The sequence below is a fragment of the Ovis canadensis genome, chromosome 12 (genome assembly GCF_042477335.2).
Source record: "Ovis canadensis isolate MfBH-ARS-UI-01 breed Bighorn chromosome 12, ARS-UI_OviCan_v2, whole genome shotgun sequence".
NCBI lineage: Eukaryota > Metazoa > Chordata > Mammalia > Artiodactyla > Bovidae > Ovis > Ovis canadensis.
The window spans coordinates 32,494,835-32,502,337 of NC_091256.1; the positions used below are offsets into that span (position 1 = coordinate 32,494,835).

At 41.0% G+C, this 7,503-nt stretch overlaps 1 long non-coding RNA gene across 1 annotated transcript; it reads left to right on the plus strand.

The window, feature by feature from the left end:
* Nucleotides 1–512: 512 nt before the first annotated feature.
* On the plus strand, nucleotides 513–6,521 carry LOC138416000 (uncharacterized). Its single transcript, XR_011247474.1, has 3 exons — nucleotides 513–688; nucleotides 887–952; nucleotides 5,887–6,521. It is a non-coding gene; the product is annotated as an uncharacterized lncRNA (long non-coding RNA).
* Nucleotides 6,522–7,503: the final 982 nt, after the last annotated feature.

A 7,503-nucleotide genomic window follows, 5' to 3' on the forward strand; every position in this document is an offset into this window, starting at 1 on the left:
TATACAGGTCTGTGCTCTGGTGGTGCTTTTGAGTAAAGTTGCAAATTACCAACAGTGTAGTATATTTTTGAATTTACTTTCTGCCTCCTCATGCATTTTCATAGATGTCTTAATTAACATTGGCAATATTGGGCATACAGGCTGACCAGTCTACGAGACGGTTGCCAGAATCTTCTAATCATATCACATGGGCAATCATCTTGTAGAGAGGTGACCTTAAAGGTTCCAGGTCAACGGTGTTCTGCTCTGCACCGTACATTCTAGATCCTCTCAGTAGAGACCTGAATTAGGCTTCCAAAAACATTTTAAGTCGCAATTTAATTCACTCTTTCTGGTTCTGTTACCAAGAAGAATAAAGTTAAGTCATGTGTTGTGAGCAACTTTCTTCAAAATAGTCTGCCAGTATTTCTCCTCTGTTGGGTAACACCAGCAGGTGACTCATATCACTGGGCAAGCTGATGGTTATTTTCATATTTTCTCTCTGATAAGAGACCCAGATCAGGTAAGTGTTCAGAGCTTGTAGAAATGTTTCACTCTGACTTTAAATGGAATTCATATTTTTTTAAAGAAAGGTATGTGTAGTGGGTGGGGTGACTTCTCAAACCTTCAGAACCTGGTTTCCAAGCTGTCAAGCTTCTGGAATAGAGAATGTGAGTGAAGATTGAAGCCTGAGAAAGGATGCAAAGAGGTGATTGACTTTTAGACTGTTCCCCGCAATTCCCATATTTCTCTTAAGGACTCAGAAAGGGAAGTGCCTCCCACATAGGACATGAAGCTCCAAACTGATTCTACGGCATTTATGAAGACTTATCTGTACTATAGTTTTGGGCATTGACTGGTTTTATTATTATTTTTTTTAACCACTCATGTCTCTTTAACTTTGAAGGTTTCCCTTTATACCTGGAAGGCTGGGGCATGCAGTGAAGTGTCTGCAGAAGTTCCATAGAGGAAGGTAAGTCGAGAAGGCCAGTGCAGTCCACGTCATTAGCTACTTTCAGAAGTTGGTGGGGGACATGGATGAAATATTTTCTGCTCCTAAGAAGCCTGGTTAGCTTTGACTTTTGAGAACCTCACTCTGGTTCTCACACACTCGTGTGTGTGTGTGTGTGTGTGTGTGTGTGTGTGTGTGGCAGGGGGTGGGGGTGGTCAGTAAAGGGGCCAAGGCAATGGGATTAAAAAGAGGTTCAGAAACAAGCTCCCACCACTCGAATTGTTAGAACTTTAGGTCCCAAATATCCACTCTCCCCTCTTTGGCAGAATACCTGGGAAGCTCAGATGTCCTTTCTTGGAAGTTAGTGAAATTCTTTCATTGTGGTTGCTGAGGCCAACGCCTCATCAAGTGCTGGTAGCCATAACTGTTGCTTCTGTAGCTCTGGCTGGTGGCGAGGGGTCCTTCCAGTCGCCAGTGGCCCAGCCCGCTTGGCTGGCCCTGTCCCTGTGGGGCGCTGGCTGGTGTGGCTCTGAGGGTGATTCTGCCCCTGCGTCACGCCGGTCCTCACGTGGTCCTCAGTGCCGCACAGCCCTTTACAGTGTGGCTGGGAGGAGAGGCCCTCTTCCAACCAAGGATTACAGACCTCATCCAACGCCAACAGCCAGCCTGCTCTCAGTTTCTTGCAGCGCCCCCTAGTGTTCCTACACTTTATTTGATTGTCTCCTCTATTACGCAGCTCGCAGTTCAAGCTCCTACTGATGAGGGTGGGAATCACTGAGTAGCAAATAAAAATAGAAGATGCTCAGTTAAATATGAATTTCAAGTAACCAAATGAAGAATGTTTTAGTATGTCCCAAATGTTGCACAGATCATACTTACACTAGAACATTCTTCCTCGATTACCTAAAATGCAAATTTAACTGGGTATTGTGCATTTTATCTGATAATCCTCTAAGTATTAAATCCAGATGAGTAATCTTCCCACCCCCAGGCCCCTTATCACATTTATGATGTACCTTGGGTAACAGATTCCTCATGGAAAGGAAAGAAATTGCCCCTTTTCTTGGGCATATTAGCTGCTACAAATAGGTATATTTGTAAGAGAATTACTCTGAGCACTGTAGGAATGGGCCAAAGCTGAGTTAATATACTGACAAAAGATAGATTTTCCTTAAGGTTTGACATCCAAAAGCTGACTCTGTAGTATTACAGCCTGAATTTCCAGAAGTGTGGACGTTGCGTTTGACCTACAAATAAAGCTTTAGATTTGACTTGACTTTTTCGTCAAAAGGGTGACAGAATATAATCATTTGGACATCTAAATTTTTAAAAGTCAAAATACTTATATAGTGACTGGGTCAGGTAAGCTCACTTTATGCTGCTGCTAAGTTGCTTCAGTTGTGTCCGACTCTGTGCGACCCCAGAGACGGCAGCCCACCAGGCTCCCCCATCCCTGAGATTCTCCAGGCAAGAACACTTTCACTTTATGGGAAATGCAGTATAAGCCATCATTTCCCGTTTTCCCTTTCTGATATAAAGATATAATTTATTTCAGGGGAAGGAATTATTACCATGTTCGCAATTTGCCAGTGTGGTAACAACAAGTTAGAAAACATCTTTGCAAAAATCTGTAAAAAAGCATGCAGCTTCCCGATGGATGAATGGACAAATAAAATTGGATAATATATACAATGGAATATTAGCCTGAAAAGGAAGACGATTCTGACATATGCTGAAACATGAATGAATCTTGAGGATTCACTTACGCTAAGTGAAATACGCAAGCCACAGTGGAAAATACTGTATGATTTCACTTACAAGATGTATGTAAAGAAGTTAAAGTCTTTAAAACAGAAGCCAGAAAGATGACTGACAGGGGCTAGCAGAAAGGAAGTTGTTTAACGGGTATAATCTGAACATCTATTGTATGACAATGTGATTATGCTTACGAACTATTGAACTTTAAAAATGGTTAAGATAGTCAATTTTATGTTATATATTTGTTGTTGTTGCTGTTTAGTTGCTAAGTCATGTCCAACTCTTCTGTCCATGGGATTTCCCAGGCAAGAATACTGGAGTGGGTTGCCATTTCCTTCTCCAGGGGATCTTCCCAAACCAGGAATGGAACATAAGAATTATTTAGCCAGCTAAATCCCTCAGATGACTCAATTAAGTTAGAAAATCAGCCTACAGGACATTTTCTACTTTCTTTCCTCCTGGACTTTGCCCTCATTGTTTCCTTGGTGGTTGGATTTATCTCATCTCAGTGTCAGCAAATGTGTTACTTTGATAATTTGGATGAAAAGAGAGGAAAAAACATTTTCTTCTTTATGCATCATTTGGAGGTGAAAGGTTGACAAATTAGAGCAATAAGGGAGATGCTGGATAAGAATTCCTGAACACATTAGGGAGGACAGATGTGACTCAGCATCTTAGAAGGGAACACAAGAAATAAAACTGGCCGCTGTCCCATGTCAATCTGCTGAATTTACTTATATATGTCATTTTTACACTGGAAAGCCAGAAGAATACTTAACTTCTAAATGAGGAAGAGAGAGTTTCCCTGGTGGCCTAGCAGTTGAGAATCCACCTGCCAGTGCAGGTGTTCAGTTCAGTTCAGTCGCTCAGTCGTGTCTGACTCTTTGTGACCCCATGAAACGCAGCACACCAGGCCTCTCTGTCCATCACCAACTCCCAGAATTTACCCAAATTCATGTCCGTTGAGTCAGTGATGCCATCTAACCATCTCATCCTCTTCTCCTCCTGCCCTCAATCTTTCCCAACATCAGGGTCTTTTCAAATGAGTCAGCTCTTTGCATCAGGTGGCCCAAATATTGGAGTTTCAGTTTCAACATCAGTCCTTCCAATGAACACCCAGGACTGATTTCCTTTAGGATGGACTGGTTGGATCTTCTTACAGTCCAAGGGACTCTCAACAGTCTTCTCCAACACCACAGTTCACAAGCATCAATTCTTTGGTGCTCAACTTTCTTTATAGCCCAACTCTCACATCCATACATGACTAATGGAAAAACCATAGCCTTGACTAGATGGACCTTTGTTGACAAAGTAGTCTCTGTTTATTAATATGCTGTCTAGATTGGTTATAACTTTCCTTCCAAGGAGTAAGTGGCTTTTAATTTCATGGCTGCAGTCACCATCTGCAATGATTTTGGAGCCCAAAAATATAAAGTCAGCCACTGTTTCCACTGTTTCCCATCTATTTGACATGAAGTGATGGGACCAGATGCCATAATCCTAGTTTTCTGAATGTTGTTCTTTAAGCCAACTTTTTCACTCTCCTCTTTCACTTTCATCAAGAGGCTCTTCAGTTCTTCACTTTCTGCCATAAGGGTGGTGTCATCTGCATACCTGAGGTTATTGATATTTCTCCTGGCAATCTTGATTCCAGCTTGTGCTTCATCCAGCCCCACATTTCTCATGATGTACTCTGCATATGGTTTTTCCAGTGGTCATGTATGGATGTGAGAGTGGGACTGTGAAGAAAGCTGAGTGCTGAAGAATTGATGCTTTTGAACTGTGGTGTTGGAGAAGACTCTTGAGAGTCCCTTGGACTGCAAGGAGATCCAACCAGTCCATTCTAAAGGGGATCAGTCCTGGGTGTTCTTTGGAAGGACTGTTGCTAAAGCTGAGACTCCAGTACTTTGGCCACCTCATGTGAAGAGTTGACTCATTGGGAAAGACTCTGATGCTGGGAGGGATTGGGGGCAGGAGGAGAAGGGGACAATAGAGGATAAGATGGCTGGATGGCATCACTGACTCAATGGACGTGAGTCTGAGTGAATTCCGGGAGTTGGTGATGGACAGGGAGGCCTGCTGTGATTCATGGGGTCGCAAAGAGTTGGACACGACTGAGCCACTGAACTGAACTCTGCATATAAGTTAAATAAGCAGGGTAACAATATACAGCCTTGATGTACTCCTTTTCCTATTTGGAACCAGTCTGTTGTTTCATGTCCAGTTCTAACTGTTGCTTCCTGATCTGCATACAGGATTTTCAAGAGGCAAGTCAGGTGGTCTGGTATTCCCATCTCTTTCAGAATTTTCCACAGTTTATTGTGATCCACACAGTCAAAGGCTTTGACATAGTCAATAAAGCAGAAGTGGTTCAGTCCCTGGCCCACGAAGATTCCACATGCTGCAGAGCAACTAAGCCCGGTGCCACAATTCCTAAGCCTATGTGCCTCTAAAGCCCTCAAACAGCAAAAAAATCCTAGAGCAGCCAAAAATAAATACATAAAGTGTAAATGGGGGGAAGAAAAGATGGGAAAAAAGTCAGACTCCAAATATAACCACTATTCAGAGCAATGATGAAATGTTAATTTCAGTCAATGAATAAGTAATTATTGGAATTTTAATAGATGAATATGCTATTTCCCTAAATATTGTTTTTAACAGGATGCTTATGGTCCACTTTTAGTAAATTGTTCTGCAGACAACTCCCATCTGAAATTTTTCTCCAAGAGATAATTTCAGTCCCCAGAAAAAAATCTAATTTTGATAGTTTTTGCAAGCCAAAACTGGGAGATTTCTTGGCAAGCAACATAATTTCAAGAAGTGGTTTTGCATTTGCAAGAATACAATGGCATAAAAGTAGGCCCTGAATCATAAAATGGCTGGCAATTTGGGTACTTTTATGTTAAGTATTTAGGGGCGATACATAAAATGTTCAATATAACATATTTCAATTCCAGTCCTGAGGTGCTATTGATTAGGCAAAATAGGGAATTGGGAATCTGTGATTTATTCATTCACTGTGCAAATATGACACAAGTCTTTTAGGTGTTAGGCAGTATTTTGAATTTGATTTGGATAAATGAGCAATCAATATATTTGCTTGGAAATACAATGAAGGTTTTGTTTTCGATATAATTTTTCTTTGCTATGAATTACCTAGATAATTGCCTAAGGTTTTGTGTTATCTTTGCCCACAGAATGAAGCACAGAGCCTGAATTCTCACCCTGGAATTAAACTCCAGAACACTAAGAAGCAAGAAGGCTATGTTACTGGTTGTTAATGCCACAGCATCTTCCCCCGCGAGAGGGTCTTGGGCATCACTTATGTTTCTATGTCTGTCTCAAGAGCCCTCTTTGTGTGCTCTCTGTGCACGGAGCTCCCTGCAGATCCTGGAGATGATTACACCGTCAATAGTCTGTTCATCCTGTTCTACATTTGGACAGAGGAAGCACTCTACCTTTTAGAATTTGATATTCATTCCTAGCTTTCCTACTTAAAAGTTCCAGTAAACATGGTCATTATCATTCCCATATTTTTCTTTAAACAAATATCCCTGGGATGCTAGTAAAATTCCAGAAGTCGTGGAAAAAATACTGGAATGAGGCCACCAGGGATAGGATGAAGGACAAAGATCTGTCCAGTGTGGGAAAAGTTAAACCATGGCATGGTCAATAAACAAAGACGACCAAGGGGAAATCAACTGACCTGCCATGTTGGGGGAGTGAAAGAGACAAGCACACTGTTTTCCAGAAACAGGAAGCAATGTCCATAAAGAAAGAAACGTTTCCCATTTTGTTCCATCAGTAATAAAATCTCTTGCAGGAGCTGTAATCAGTCTGCAACTTTATTCACGTGATGCTTCAGCCTTTGTTCTGTCTCTGTCTTTTCCTCTGCCTGGGGAGACTTTATCATTCCATTGGGAAAGCGGAGGGGGAAAGAGATCTGCTTGATACTATTTAAGCTTTTAAAGAATATTTGCTTTATTTTTCTTTTCCTACAGACCACAGCCAATTGCTCCCCCTTTGAAAGAAACTCTGGCTGTACCTGCTCTTTCATCTCCTGTATGGAAAAATGTCTATCAACCAGAATCCCTGAGTCTTAATTTTCAAGGATTTTAGTTGTAAGCCATTCAAGACATGAGCTGAGGTTTCAGGCAAGGTAACTTTAGTAGCTGAGTCTGATTTCTACCCACACCTCCTCCCCTCCAGAACTATATGGGTAACTTTCTGTGAGTGGATAAGCTCCTTAGCTAAGATGTAAACTTATGTTTCCTGCTATCTGATAAAGTTTGCTGGAGACTCACAATTAAAAAAAAAAAAAGAAGAAGAAAGAAAAGAAAAGAAAGAGAGCGAGAAAGAGAGGAAGAAAGACAAGGAGAAACTGAATCCAGAGGCTTACAAAGGGATTAGAAAAGTCCAGATGGAAAATTTTATGGGAGCTGGAGAAAATGTATAAGTGAAATATCAGTATCATAAAATAACAGGAAATAGTGTAATCTACCTGATGGAGAAAATTGTCACTTAAAAAAAACTATACTAATTTCCTTCAAAATTGTTCTTGTTTTTGAGCCAATAAAGTGCAGCTAGGCTGACCATGGACCTTTCTTCTGCCAAACTCGTATTTGCCAACAGAACCTCTGTGTATTTACAACTGAAACTTTTCCATTCTATTTTTTTTTTCTAATTAAAATAAAGCCACCCAGAGGCAGACAGAAATCATGCAATAAGGAAAGAAAATTACTAATGATCTGGCTGAATTATGATCCAGAAGTTTAGAGGAAAATCAGAGTGAGTGTTAGGGAAATGGACTCAAA